This window comes from Jatropha curcas, chromosome 5 (genome assembly GCF_041381405.1).
Source record: "Jatropha curcas cultivar XTBG-Jc1 chromosome 5, XTBG_Jcur_1.0, whole genome shotgun sequence".
NCBI lineage: Eukaryota > Viridiplantae > Streptophyta > Magnoliopsida > Malpighiales > Euphorbiaceae > Jatropha > Jatropha curcas.
This window is the reverse complement of record NC_143155.1, coordinates 5,259,930-5,273,490: the sequence shown is the minus strand read 5'-3', so window position 1 is coordinate 5,273,490 and position 13,561 is coordinate 5,259,930. Positions and strand designations below refer to the sequence as shown.

Genomic DNA, 13,561 nt, shown 5'->3' with positions numbered 1-13,561 from the left:
TACTCAAGTGGGAACGACACACATTTTTAAAAGGAGTCAAAGTTGGCAAGCATTTTTTGACAAAATGTAAAGTGGCGGTGTAACTTGAATGAGTTGTACACGGGTCATTAAACGCATTCCTACACGTTAACCTGCTTATAAATAGAGGCAGATGCAGCTCACAAAACACACAGCAGAAAGAAGAAAAAAAAATGTAGAGAGAGAGTTATCTAGTTTTAGAAAGGGTTTCCTAAAACTAGGGGAGATAAAAATAGTGAAGAAATTATTATGGGGTGTTTTTGGGAAACACTTTGAGTGCCACTATTTTTGTATTACTCTCTTTGTATACATACTATTTTTAATAGTGGAAGAATTATTCGAAGTTTGTCCCGTGGATGTAGCCCTAAACAGTTAAGGGTGAACCACGTAAATTTCTATGTGTCACAATTTTTATTATTTCGCTGCATAATTATTCTCATAATTTTATTGCCTAGGCCTAACAGATAACACCTGCAGAAGGTTTCGACCAAGAAGCAATAGCTGCAGAATTTCCAACCCATGGATGATGATCCTTAGCATTCAACCAATATGTTAACAAGTACTTTGCCTTGCGATAGACTTGATTTGGACGCATCCGAACCTGCTTCCAAATCACTGCATTGTGTGCCTCCCATAATGCCCATAACATCATTATCACCATTTGTAAAACCTCACCTAAATAATTCTCAACACAGCAAGCAAACCAATCTTGTAAAGTTGGACCTGTTGGAGTTTGATAACCCACATCAGACGTCAACCAGCATTCCTTTGCAAACGGACAAAGAACAAACAAGTGCAACTTAGTTTCATCACTACCATGGTAGAAAACATAAGATCCCTGAACTGGAATTTGACGATGCTGTAAAGTCGAAATCAAAGGAACAGCAGAGTTGCAGACTCGCCATGCCAAATTCAAACATTTTGGTGGAGCAAAAATGTGCCAAAATTTTTGCCACAATAACCTATATTGCTGCTGCATATTTGTGATAGGAATATAGGTCAAATGCCTATAGACACTCTTCACAGAATAGTTACCCTTCTTGTCGAACCTCCAACTCCATTCATCATTCACACAACAGCGGCTTAGAGGAATGGAAGTAATGGCAGCAACATCTTCAACGTTAAACACTTGGGAAATAACATCTAACCTCCACCGAAAATTGCCAATTAAATCCAAACAAGGAACAAATCACAATCAACTGTTCTCGGAGTTGAAATTTTCATAGATGACTTAGATGGTAGCAAAGTATCCTCGCATATTAGAATAGATGAGTCATTTCCAACGCTCTTACAAGATCCCTCCTTAATTAAAGTTCGACTCTCCCATCTACTACGCCATGGGAAGCTAGGATTTTTCCCTAACTGTGAATCAAGAAGATTAATGTTTGGGTAATATTTGGCTTTAAGTAACTTAGCCACTACAGAGGAAGGATTCGTCAATAATTTCCAAGCATGTTTTCCCACCATTGCCAGATTAAATTCCCTAAGCTTCTTAAAACCAAGACCACCAAAAAATTTCAGTCTACTCATCCTATCCCAGCTCATCCTATTTATGCCTTGCTCATGATTCAACTCTTTACCCCACAATAATGACTCATTAGGCATTGAAGCTCACAACAAAAGGTCTTCGGTAACAAAAACAGATTCATAACATAATTTGAAAGCGCTTGTAGCATAGTCTCAAGCATAACCTCCTTACCGGCATGCGATAGACAACGACGCTTCCATGAATTCAACTTTTGCCATAGTCTCTCTTTAATAAAATTGAATACTTCTTGGTTATTCAAACCCACATGAGTAGGCAAACCCAAATAAGTACCCAAGTTAGCCTTTTCCTCAAAACCCAGAGCTCCACATATTTGAAGTCTCAAAGCTGCACTGACATTCTTTGAAAAACAAAGAGAAGACTTGTTCATATTGATTTGTTGGCCTGAAGCTGAAGCATAAATCTCAATGACTTCTTTTACAACCCTGGCCTCACTGTTTACCGCCTGAAAAACCAATAAACTGCTATCTGCAAAAACAAATGATGAATAGACGGCGCACCACGCGCCAATGAAAAGCATATACTTAAATTCGATTCCAATTCTTCATTTTTTGAATTTTTCAGTTTTTGAAATTTTCAGTTTTTGAAACCAGGACTCGCGGTTCTGATTAAAACCATGAAAAACATGTTTTTAAAAGAACTTTCAATTTATTTTTTTAATTTTATTGTGATTTTTTAAAGTATTTTTTAAAAATTTTTATTAAACTGGTTTAGTTTTTTCAATAGTAATATTTATTATTATTATTATTATTATTTATTCAAGCTACAAATCTAAAAAAACATTTGAAAAAGTTTGAAGTATATTATCTAATTTCGGTTCAAAGTCGAAATAAAACAAGAACCAGCAATTTCAAACTGTGTAAAAGTGGTTCGATTTTGGTTCCACTTTTTTTTTATAACCGGAACCTGCAATTTTGTAACCAAAATCAGTGATTCTGAAACCATGTTCATTCCTACTCACAATGAAGAGATAAAAAATATCAAATATGAAGATAAAACAACAATAACAAAAATAAAGAAAACATAAATATAAGTTTATTAAAGTGAATAATAGAAAGTAGGAGCTATTGATATGACTAGAGAGAAAAAAGAGAAAAGGATTCCAAAAGCCAAACATATCAATGGTTACTTTTATTGATAATTGTCTTAACTATTTAGACAAAGATAATAATAATAAAAATAATTACTGACACTTTAATTACTCTTTTACACTTTATATTTACAAACTATACTATTAACGAAAACATATAATTAAATTGATTTTACTTCTGTTACTCGCCTCAAGTGGAGCATACAAATCTTCTATGCTCAACTTGCTTAACAGCAGCTTGTTCAAGCTGAAGGCCGGTTAACGATTCTTCAATGGAAGCAATGTCCTTCTCTAATGTTTCAACTCGGGTGTCCATTCTGGTTTTGGTTCGAATCCAGCAGGTCAGACCAATGATAGAGATGAGAACATTGAGAAGCAGAGGAGATAACCATAAAGAATATGAACTCAATAAGGAAATCTGAAGAGAGTTTCTATTGATTGTATATTCTGGTTACAAGATTTCTAACTCGTTACTTGAAGAAGGAACAAAGGAAAATAACAGATATCCAAAGAAAAAGAAAGATAATGGCCGACGAATCAACACCCAGGCAATTGCTCGTGGAGAGAATTCTGCCAAACATACTATATGCCAAAAGATACCTTCCCTCTCCAATTGGTCCACAATTCTGCTCCATCAGCAGACCTGCATCTTCTAGAATACACTAAAAGGGGCCTTGGGCCTGGATCATTTCTATCAAATTGTCCTGGATATAGAGCTATAGTGAACAAATCTGCAACCTGTTGATCAGTCTTAATATACTCTGCTTTGATAATTCCATTGATGATATTTTCTCTTACAAAATGACAATCTATTTTTATATGTTTAATTCTTTCGTGAAAAACAGGATTGTTGGACATATGCAAAGTAGATATGTCATCGCAAAATAGAGAGACAAGATCTTTATGAAAACATAAATGAGTTTAAATGATAATGAAAAATTATTATCACATGCTACCTGACGAAAAGGATAAAGAAAATAACTCTTACATATGGAGGAATCTTGAAAGGAAGATAATCAATAGCCAAGTGAGCCGAATGGAGAATACAAAGCAGCAAATCAACTACAAAAACTAGTAGGCAAAAAGACTTGAAAACACATATCAAAAGACAAAATTTGATACAGTAAGATGAAATATTATCACAGAAGTTTTCACTTCGAAAGGGAGAGAGATGGTAATGGACATGAAGCCATGATATGGAAAATGCAAAGACAGATCGATGCAATGCAATAGTCTTGAGGAGAACAATTTTCAATGCCAGAAATCAAGGAGAAATTAATCAAAATCAATAAATTCACTTTGTTGGTGCAAGTGTCGTGTTACTTGAACCACAAAAATCAATAGAATGAAGCAGTCCAGGAGAAAGAAGAAACAAACATAAGACCAAAAGAGAGATCTCAAGTAGACAGGCAGGAATCACGATTGAGTTTTAAGGTTATTTTTGTTTGAGCAATCCTTTAGTTATTGTACTTGCAGCTTGACATGAACAAAATAAATGAGGATTGACAGTTTGATAACAAAGTACAAATTTAATTCTGATAGTTTGATCAAGATGAGTATGACTAATATAACACAAAAAGCCTCAAATATACATAATTTTGCAAGCAAAAACAGTAAAACTTCAAAATTTTCACAAAAGCATCAGTCTGTTTACAAACAAGCATTCATCACATATGGAGAATCTATGATTGAAGACATAACACTAAAACATTAGCATAGAGCCCATTAGTAACAAAATAGTAATTTCAATAGGAATTAAGTATCATAAGAAATTAAATACTAAAAGGGTCAGTCTGACCTTGTATTTAGCAACCTCTTCACTCCCTACCTTGAGATCACCCCTGGTGAAATCTTGATAATTCATCTTATGTGAATCTGGGTTAAATTTACTCTAAAATTAAAGATAGGTTTGATCATTCATAATCAACATATTCAAGATAGTGATTTTTCCAATTATTACTATAACAGCAATGCCAAACAGATCAACTAACAAAATTGAAAAGTTCTATTGCAGAATCTATAATAAAATTATAGCTTTTGAGGACCAATTACTTGAACTGGCCATCTAGCATCAATACCATGTTGCTCCAAGCTCTTGCATAGTTCATCTGTCAACAACTTTGAGCTCTCAATTATGTCCACATATTTCTGATCAAACAAAACAAAAGGAAAGAGTAAATATATCACTTTGTTCAAATTCGCTTACTGAAACCTTTAACAAAAGAAGACAGCAATATTGGTTTCTAATGCATCAATGTCCACTCTTCATTCTTTAATCTGATTCACTCCCTCTGGAAAAGGAAATTTTCAAGAACTTGCATAACAAGGGAAGGGAATTTAAAATGAAGCATATAGATGTTAAATTATTATATATAAAATAGCAACTAAATCAGCAGCACAAAGCATATTATAGGTCAGAATTTATATATAAAATTATTATAATTTCTTCACATCTGCAGCCTCTAGTAGTTTATTGTAATTGCTCTTCCTGAAACAAAAGACAGCGAATTAATTTACCATTTATATAGATTTAAATGTTATAATTGAATTCTTTAGCTCTGTTTATAGCTAATTTCTTCAAATTTAGAATCATAGTACAATTTATATGCTTTCTACAAATTTAGAATCATAGTACAATTTATATGCTTTCTACTGAACCATCTGCAACAAACTTCCAAGATTAAATACCTGAAATTTTTATGTCTGTTTAAGTTTTTCAAATCAAGCCTAAAATATATCCCGTCAATGAACACATCTAATGCAAACCAACAATGCTACAAATAGTTACTGAACAAAACATTAATTTCAACAGAACACCAAACACTAAAAATCCCCAAATCCCATATAATCAAAGATTGAAAAAAAGAAAATAACTGAAATTGAGCAGCAAAATCCGTGGAAACTGATGAATGCTGATCAGCGTTAGCTATTGCGTCGATTTTTTTTGTGATATGTGGGAGCAGTCTATTCTCTCACTGCTAACTTTTAATATATTTTAAAGCTATTACCTTTTAATATATTTTTTTTGTGATATGTCTTGACGGCGTCGTAACAGACGTTACTGAAAAACCCTAAGCCCTCTTTCCTTTTATTCATTTTCTCTTCCGCCGAATAGACTAACGAGACAAGAAAGGACTCGGCCCCTAAATCCCAAGTCATCTAGTCGCTCCCCATTACACTCAAACGAAAGCATCGATAAAATCTTGCTATATCCGCGTTTGGTGAGTAAGGAATTTTCTTTGATTTTGTTTTCAGTTATCATTAATTCAGTGGTTTTAAAATCGAATTCAATGGTATGATAGTTCTTTGATTCTTGCTTCCAAATTTATGATTGTTTTATTATTTTCAGTTGAAATTATAAACTTGTGATTCCAATTGCATAGTATGAATCTGAGTGATGGCCTTTTGGATCATAAAATCAGAGTTGGTTTACAATAGCTGTTGATTAATGAAATTTGGTGTGCTGTTGCCTTCAGCTTTATTTTTCTTGTGAGACTTTTATTCGAATCGTTTCCATGAATGTTTTGGTGAAGTAATTCCTTGAAACTTTTGAAAGGAAAGGATGTTTTTCTTTGTTTTTTGGGTTGGGGGGGTTCAGTTAGTATAGCTCAGATTTCGTACTGAAGTAGGGATTATATTAATCAGTTCTGGAATGGTTTGGATTTTGTGAATGGCAAAAGATTGTCGGATGGGGCAATTTTTATTCCCGTTGCTATTCTGTTCCTATATTCTGTTTTTCAATTAGATAATAGTATTCTACAAAGAAAATAGAGAAAAGATCATGGCCTGAATTTACATTGATTATTGTGATTTTGCTGTTTCATGTGCTGAATTTCATGCCACGGAATTTATTCGCTTCTTTTTATAGTCTGTTATCATGTTCGTATTGGACCTCTTTTCTCATGGGTTTATGATGTTAGGATTATATTGTTAGAACTTTTTGAATGGCATTTTTGAATGAATATATTACATCATAAATCAAATGTTTTGTTATTCCAGAACTTGGGTGATCAATCACAATGCAGTCTGGTGAAGCCTCTTGTTCAATGGAAGTAGAAAAAGTTATAGATGAAACATCTTTGCCGGCGAAGCCAAAGTTTGAGCCTTTGAAGGCTCATGAGATGTCTGATGGTCGAGTTCAATTTAGGAAGGTTTCGGTTCCACCACATAGGTATTCACCTCTTAAAAAAGCGTGGATGGATATTTACACTCCTATATATGAGCAAATGAAGATTGATATCCGTATGAACCTCAAGGGTAGAAAGGTGAATTAAAAACCAGATCTGATACACCAGATGTTAGTAACCTGCAGAAATGTGCAGATTTTGTACATGCCTTCATGCTAGGCTTTGATGTTATAGATGCTATTGCACTACTGCGATTGGATGAACTATATGTGGACTCTTTCGAAATCAAAGATGTTAAAACCCTTAGAGGTGAGCACTTGTCTCGTGCCATTGGAAGACTCTCGGGTAAAGGAGGCAAAACAAAGTTTGCTATTGAGAATGCTACAAAAACAAGAATTGTGATAGCTGACACTAAAATTCACATATTAGGATCTTTTCAAAACATTAAAATTGCTAGAGATTCTCTGTGCAGCCTCATTTTAGGGTCTCCTGCTGGAAAGGTATACTCGAAGCTTAGACAAGTTACTGCTAGATTGGCTGAGAGGTTTTGATAATTTTATTTGTCATTATAGCTCCATTTGAGATTTTATGTGCTGAATTTTTGTGATTTTAACTGTCATTTACATTTTTGTCTTGGTGACCTTGTTGCCACTTGCTGAAACGATTCATTATGAAGAATAACAATACCATCTGTTGTTTTCAGTTGCAATTGGAATTGATAATGCTTTTGATTCAGCGTCTTTGTTTCAATCTTTTGTTGCTTCTCCCATTACTACTGCTGCTACTCTAATTAGGCATGGCCGGTTCAGTGAATAACCATTGATAGGCAAGTCAGCATCTCAACCTGAATGATGCATCTTGCTTTGCATTTCGAGATGTCATTTTCAAGCATATAAATCTATTTTTTTCCAGTGATCAAAATCAGATATGTTGTCAAGGTAACAGGAGGAATGATTAGAAGTCTCGTTACATAATCAGTCAGTTTTTACATAAGAATATCACTGATTTATGCACGCATGAAAAATGTAATTAAGACACAGTGTAGTGGAAAGGTAGAGCTCTGTAACCTTCGTTTCTTATTGGGTGATCTGAATCTTGAAGCTTAAAACCAGAACCAGACGTTAAATTTCTAGACACAGAATTTCCCATTTCCCAAATAGTGTATACAGGGGGTAACATGTTGCGAGGCAAGAGTTTGTTTTCACCTGTCCTTGACACGAGACGGGTTTAAAGAAGGGTTTATGTGGGATTATGTTTTCACCTATCCTTCTAATATTAAGAGTAATCCTATTTGCATTTGCCCTCACGACAGGAAGTCACTACCATCAGATCAATATGAGGCTGAAACAAAAGAATTAGATGATTATCCCACCCATTTAGCAAAATAGAATTTGGCTTAACATTGCGAATCAATGCAGCTGGGAAATATAAAATATACCATAGCCTTCCACCAAAATAAACTGACTTGTTATAGAAACTAAAATTTCAAGCTAAAAACATCCTAAGAGCTTATACAGATTTCCCAGTTCTTGAACAGATATAGGCATGGCCGGTTCAGTGAACCGCCGGTTCCGGTTCGCTGAACCGCCGGTTCGAGATGTTTAAAATTTTGAACCGGAACCAACCCTTGAACCTCCGGTTCCGGTCCGGTTCCGGTTCCGGCACGGTTCCGGCGAACCGACGGTTCAAATTACGGTTCCGATTCGGTTCCGGCATTACGCAAATTTTAAAAAAATAATAAAATTTTGATTCCGAATTCATAAATAAATAATAATTTTAAATGTTTTAAATTTTAACTAAATAAACTATTATAATTTTTAAAAGAAAACTTCTATTAACTAACTTAGAACTATTATTACATTAAATTTACAAATTTTGCTAATTCACTAACATAGAAAACTATAAATGGAATATAAAATTAATGAAATGAGTTGGAAATTATTATTTTCAAATACTAAGAAAATTATTAAAAAAATCAAATGAAGTAAATTTATGAATGGAAAAAAATGAGATTAGAGAAAGAATTTGGAATTGGATGTAAGAAAATAAAAATAAAAATAGATAATTCCAATATTAAGGAAAATAAAGCAATAGAAAAAATAATGAACTATGGAAATTTGAGAGAATTTTGATTGAGAATAAGAGAAGAGTTATGATATAATGGTTATGAAATAAAAAATCATCAACTCATCATATTTATATGTTTCTTATTTATTAGTTTATCAAATTATCCCTTATAACAGAAAAATAACAATTATATTTTTGGATAATTTAGTAAATTACAGTAAATAAATAAATAAATGATTAAAAAATAATAAATAAATAACACCTATCATATCAAAAACTATCCATTACACTCTTTTTCTTATACACTTGAAAGTTTTTTTTTTTTTATATATATAAATGAACTATCAGGTACCATTTTTTGTATAAATTAAGTAAAAAAATGTGTATTTTTTTTCACCACTTTTTATAACTTAGGTACCATTGTACTTCTCTTTACCATAAATCAAATCAACCACAATTAAATCAAGTGATATAAATTTTTTATAAAATTTTAAGTTACAATTTTTTGTGCATCCGGTTCCGGTTCATACTTTAACATTCACATGAACCTTAACCAGCCCTTGAACCCGCCGGTTCCGGTTCAAAATTATGAACCGCCGATTTCGGTCAGGTTTTGGTTCGTCTATAGTACGGTTCGGTTCTCGATTAGAACCGAACCGGTGGCCATGCCTAACTCTAATTACACTAATGCCATGTCTGGTATGATGTAATTAACTATGTAATGGAATGAGGATTGTATTACATGACTGAACATTATTGGTTAGTATTTTTCTGGACAATATAATGTAATTGAGATACATGTATAATCAATCGTTACTTAATTTTGATGTAATATCATTACATAAAAAAAACATATAGTATTGCCCATTACATCACGTTACTCTGATAAAAACTTACCATTCAAGACTATTTAACACTACCGCCGCTCCACCACCACCACCATCACCATAGTGACACCACTACCACCATAACCATAACGCCCATCACTACCACCACCATTTAACAATACTCCACCACTCATACCACCATCTCCACATTGCTCCACTACCACCACCACTGCGCCACAACTACCACCCCCTCACCAACTCCCTTAATAACCACCACTACTACTGCTCTACCACCCACCATAACCACACCACCATCCACCCACCATAACAAACCATCGTGCCACTGCCGTAACCACCACCACCGCTCCACACCCTCATCACCGCCTCCACCACCTCAACCACAATCGCTCCTCCACCTCAACACCACCACTCTCACCACCCACCGTTGCTCCATCATATCACACCACCTCACCATTGCTCCACCTCGTCTAACTACCACCACCACCTCAACCACCAATCAACCACTATCACCACTCCACCACCACAACCACTGCTCTATCACCTTCAACACCATCGCTCCTCTACCTCAACCACCACCATTGCTCCACCACATCATCACCTTAACCACCAACTCAACTACCACGCCAGTACCATGCTCCACCGCCCTCTACCTCACCCCACCACCACCACCACCACCTCAATCACCATCATCACCACCAGCACTCTACCACCATCATAGCATCACAACCATCAGTTGCATTGCCTGCCCCCACCACCTCAATCACTCTACCACGACCACCACAACCACCACTCTACCACCATCACCATATAATAAGAATTATATTTAGTATTTAATATGTAACACAGAAAAAAAATATATATTTTATTATTTTATTTTATTATAGGAATGAGCAGAATAGACTGAAAAATCACTAAAAATATCAAAATACCCATAATTTTTATATTAATTTAATTTACTCAATGAAAATATATGAAAAAAAAAGTTAATTTCTAATGACTTAAATAACTTTATTTTGTTACATTACATTAGGGGTGAGCATTCGGTTCGATCAATTCGGTTAATTCGGCCAATTTGGTTCGTTGAATAAATGTTCGGTTAAAAGTTCGATTAAAAAAAATTAAAATTTCGTTGATCGGTTAAAAAATTTAACCAAATTAATCAAATTAATCAACTCTCAAAACTACATCGTTTTGATTAAGCAGATAAAATTAAAAATTAAAAATATTTCAGCTTTTATTTTGATTAAGTAGTAATTAATAACTTTGGTTAATTTTTATTTCGGTTAGAATCGGTTAATCATATATTTCAATTAAATTTGGTCGGCTAATTAAGTTTTTATTTTCTTTAACTTTGGTTCAGTTAAGAATCAAAATTAATTCAGTCAAATAATTCGGTTAAAAAATTAATTCAGTTAATTTGTTAGGTAAAAAAAATTTGATTATTATTTCGGTTCAAAATTTTACTCAAATTGACCGAATTAGCTGAATGATCATACCTAAATTACATTTTTTTCGACTTACCCTTCTTTAACTTTTTAGTTCAAATAAATTTATAAATCTAAAATCATCTGTAATAGCTTAATATAATGATCAGTTTTTAGTTCAGATAGTCTTTTGTATTAATAATGACGTGGTGGAGTGATGGTGGTGGTGGTATAGTGGTGTTTGAGGTGGTGGTATGGTGGTTATGGTGGTGGCGACGGTGGTGGTAGTGCTGGAGTGGTGGTAGTGTTGGAGTGGTGGTAGTGCTAATTGGTTATAATGGTGGTGGTGGTGGTGGTGAAGGAGTGGTGGTGGTGGTGGTGTGATTTGTGGCGGTAGTATTTTAATTACATTACATTATATATTTAAAAACAATAAAAATAGAATGAGAATTACATTCCATAAATTTTATCAATTATATTTCCTAACATAGTAATGAAAATTTTAATTACATTACATTCCATTCATTATATTTTTCATTACGTTACATTTTTTATTACATTGCATTGCATTACATCCAATCAAACATAGCCTAAGTAAAACCTTTGAATAGATTAAAATATGTATTATGTTTTACCTAATTGACAAAACAAGTTCCTTTAATATATCATCATATTTTTGAATTCAGCCTATTTTGGCATTTTTTTTTTATTTTTCATAGGACAATACTCTTTGTTCTCTCAAAAATTTTAATCTAGATGTAATCCTCATTTACATCTTTTGACTAATAATTTCAATTTATGGAAATTTCTTTTTTTATTAGGTATTGGAATTCTTTTTACAATCTCATGTTTCCTGCAATTTTTTTAGCTAAATTCATGGTTTATGCTAATGGTTTATGCTATCTATATAAATATAATTTTAAAATATGGATGTGATGTGACAAATGTAACATTTTATCTTTTCTTATTATAATTAATCTTTTTTTAAAATTTTAATAAGCATTAAGTTTTTTTTTAATTAAATAATGAGTTACAAATTAATGAAATCTAACGGAGTTATAATGGACTCCATTATAATTGATCTTTTGTTTTGCATTTAATAAACATTACGTTTTTTTAATAAATAATAGAATCATAAAACTAATGGATCAATTTATGGAGTTATAATTAATAAATATTAATTAAATAATTAAGTTACAGTAATATTATGGGAACTAATATAATTAAAATATATTTCAATTCACTAAAATTTATTACATTGTAATTAAATCTTCTTATACCTAATTTATTATAGAAAATTAATAAGTATTTCAGTTAAATATATGAAATTCTGAAGGAAAAATAAATAATTATATCGGTTGAATTACATAAGAACCATGTAATTTCACCTTTCATCATTTAATCAAATACATTAGCAAATCATTTAAATTAAAGCAACATAAATATAAATTGTAATAATTTTGTTAATAATTATCTATTCAAATCAATTAAAAAATATAAAATTACACAATCCGTCCAGAGTACATAACTAGTTGGGATTATATATATCTGTTGCACATAAAAGCTATATTTTGGTTGCATAGAGAACTATCCATAAGTGGGAGTTCAGTGTAGTTGAGAAAACCATTAATTGATTCATGAATCTCCTAAAAATTGACTTAATTATCACAGATAAATTAAAAATGAAGTACCCGTAAAGATCTTTCCAAACATTATTTACATGTAAATATATGCAATTCATATAATTAAGGAGATGGCATTATTACAATATAAATAATGTAGAAAATGCAAATTATATAATAATGTATGTAAAAAGACAGAAGACTATAATTAATAACATTGAAACTTTCTGCATTCAGTCCAGTCCCCATGAATATGGTAGCTGCAACAGAAATTGGAAATAAGCAAATGAGAACAAGAAAGTTTCAAAAATTTAAATCTCATTGTTATGATTGTATTGGGAAATTAATTGCATACCAACATGCATAAATGATAGGCCAAATGCATAAATTTGATCTTGTATTTTCGACGATTATTCTTGTGGCCCCTGAACTTTGTGGAGAGTCCATCATAACTCTAAACTTTTATATCAAAATGCCATAAGAATAATTGACCAAAGTTTAGGATCAAATTTATGCATAGGTAATTCATTTAATTAGTGGGTAAGGTCTAAAAAGGCAGCAATAAGAAGAGCATGTGTAATTGTTGCGTCTCTTTTGAGTTCCCGCAAGTATACGGATCGCAACGTAGTAATAAAAAGATCGATCCCACGAGGAACGGGTTATGTCCACTTTACTACTTATCCTTAACACTTATGTTTACAAGCAAATATGAAAAGATTAAACTATAATTCTATTTAACTTTTAACTAAATATACTACTTAATTCTATAATAAAGATATAGTAGAATACTTAGAAGAATTGATCATGCATTAGATTTTC

At 32.6% G+C, this 13,561-nt stretch overlaps 1 long non-coding RNA gene and 1 pseudogene across 2 annotated transcripts; one reads left to right on the top strand and one right to left on the bottom strand.

Annotated features, from left to right (window-relative positions):
* Positions 1 to 3,045: 3,045 nt before the first annotated feature.
* Positions 3,046 to 5,628, bottom strand: LOC149496112 (uncharacterized). The gene is made up of 4 exons (XR_016321045.1): positions 5,529 to 5,628; positions 4,733 to 4,802; positions 4,453 to 4,529; positions 3,046 to 3,392 (listed from the first exon to the last, which is right to left on the bottom strand). It is a non-coding gene; the product is annotated as an uncharacterized LOC149496112 (long non-coding RNA).
* A 92-nt stretch (positions 5,629 to 5,720) lies between these two features.
* On the top strand, positions 5,721 to 7,516 carry LOC149496111 (uncharacterized; annotated as a pseudogene). The gene is made up of 2 exons (XR_016321044.1): positions 5,721 to 5,875; positions 6,654 to 7,516. The product of XR_016321044.1 is annotated as an uncharacterized LOC149496111 (transcript).
* Positions 7,517 to 13,561: the final 6,045 nt, after the last annotated feature.